Below are 2,237 nucleotides of genomic sequence, written 5' to 3'. Positions count from 1 at the left end.
CGCAATGCGGCGGTGTGTGTGTTATTTTATGAGAGTGTGTGTGTGTGTAGGAGTATTTTTGTAATATTATAATAGTGTCGGTAATCAATAGAAAAAGTTGTAACCACCACCGCGAGGTGGTGGCTGCCACTTCCGGCCGCCACCGGCCGCCATGCCGAGAGGTGTTGTGCTTGCCTTGTTGTGTTTTACTAATTTGGGGAATGCTTGGTTAAAGTAGGCCCAATAAATCCCTAATGGGCCCAAGGAAACCCTAATTAACCTAATAAAACACTAATGGGCCCAATGAGGCCCAAAGTGACCTAAAAGCCCAACCAATGGACTAATGGGCTAATATTGGGTTGGAAAACCCTAATGGCATAAAACCCTAATTCATGGGAATTGATCTGGACACACACGGGAATTATTTAATAAACTTAAAATATTAATTAATGATCAATTGCAAATTAACCTAAAGCAATATTGGAATTAATGGATTAAGTCCTTAGTGGATTAAGTCTTTAATGGGTTAAGTAGGAACAATTAACCCTAATCGTCATTCATGTGAAAACCCTAATTTGACATGGGCCTTGAGTTGGGCCTTCCTATTGGGCTTTGGCGATTGGACTATTATTAGACTATCCAAGTACAAGTTAATGGACCAAAATAATTAGATGGGCTTTAAGATAAGGCCCATGCGAGGACTTGGGGCCAATTTGGAAAATTAGGCCATATATTGGGCTTTGGCCCAATATTTGACTTTTGGGCTTTTTTAGTGTGAGTTGGACCTTGGGCTTGGAATCCAATTATTAATTGGGTATTGTTTGATGTTGACAGTTCGAGAATCTGTCAACCAGCAGTTGGAGTTTTATCTGTGGAACTTCAGCTATGCCAGGTGAGTTACCTCACTATACTAAAGGGTCTAAGGCACCAAGGTCGACCCATTAAATTTGATAACCCAGTAGTTATTGATATGTGTGAGTTTGAGTTAGTGATATATGCAGTTGATATGCTAGTCGGGTAGACCTATAGGACTACCTGTGATACTGTATGATTATCTATATGTGCATTAGTTATGTTACATGTCGACATGTTATGTGGGATGGGTTGAGGTTGTACTGCTCCGTACGGTAGCCAACAAACCCTAGACTATTCCAGATATGAGCTAAGGGCCGGGCAAGGCATGCCTGACTCATACTGAGGACTCAGGAGTATTCTAGATATGAGTTGAGGGTTGGGAAAGGCATGCCAGAGTCATACTAAGGACTCAGGAGCATTCTAGATAAGAGATGAGGGCCGGGTAGGGCATGCTAGACTCCTACTGTAGGCTTGGTGGCAATCCAGATGTGAGCTGTGGGCCTGAAAGGCAATCTAGACTCACATTGTAGGCCCATGGGTAATCCAGTCTATAAAGTTGTGGACCCAATGCATGTTGTTCAGTTTGTTATATTATGATATTGCTGATATTGTGGACTGTATGTGTATCGATATTTTGGGGGTAACTCACTAAGCTTTGTGCTTACGGTTTCAGTTTATTGTTTTAGGTGCTTCAGATGACTTGGCAAGGCCAAGGCGTGACTGTACACATCCTCGTGTTTTGGACTTATGGTTTCTGGGATACTCTGATATTAAACTATTTTGAAAATACTTTTTTAATAATTAATGGCTTTTGGATATTTGAAAAAGTTTTAAATTGGCTTGAATTTTATGGGTGTTAGACTCAGATGACTCGGTACCATAGCATTATCAAGACGGATATTCGGCAGTTTGTGTCCAAACAACGTTATGGTAACTTTGTTGAGCTTTAGGATGCTACAAGGAGGCGGAAGATTGAAAGAGAGATCCAGAAGAGGGAGTTAAGGCAGGATCCTGCTTAGTTATAGCCTGCGATGGAGTGGTCTAAGCCTGTTGATTCGAGATCTGGGGGACATAGAGGCCGCACTTGTGGCAAGTGCGACAAGGATCATGAGGGTGATTATCGATCATCATCTGGATGGCACAAATATGGCAGGGAGGGACATATTACGTGGGATTATTGGCAGCAGGCCCTGGTGTTGAGCACCAAGATTTGTTACCACTGTGAGCAGGTTGGCCATATGAAGTCCAACTGTCCATTGCTCGCGGGCTAGGTCGGTATAGGCTCCAGCACCTGCTACTATGAGGATCCCAGATGGACACAAGGGTAGGGCGGAGCCCCGGAAGGCTCAAGGTCATGCTTTCTAGCTCACTGCAGAGGATGCCATGGTGGCGTCGGATGTTGT

The sequence above is a fragment of the Lactuca sativa genome, chromosome 5 (genome assembly GCF_002870075.4).
Source record: "Lactuca sativa cultivar Salinas chromosome 5, Lsat_Salinas_v11, whole genome shotgun sequence".
Classification (NCBI taxonomy): Eukaryota; Viridiplantae; Streptophyta; class Magnoliopsida; order Asterales; family Asteraceae; genus Lactuca; species Lactuca sativa.
This window is presented reverse-complemented; position numbering follows the sequence as displayed.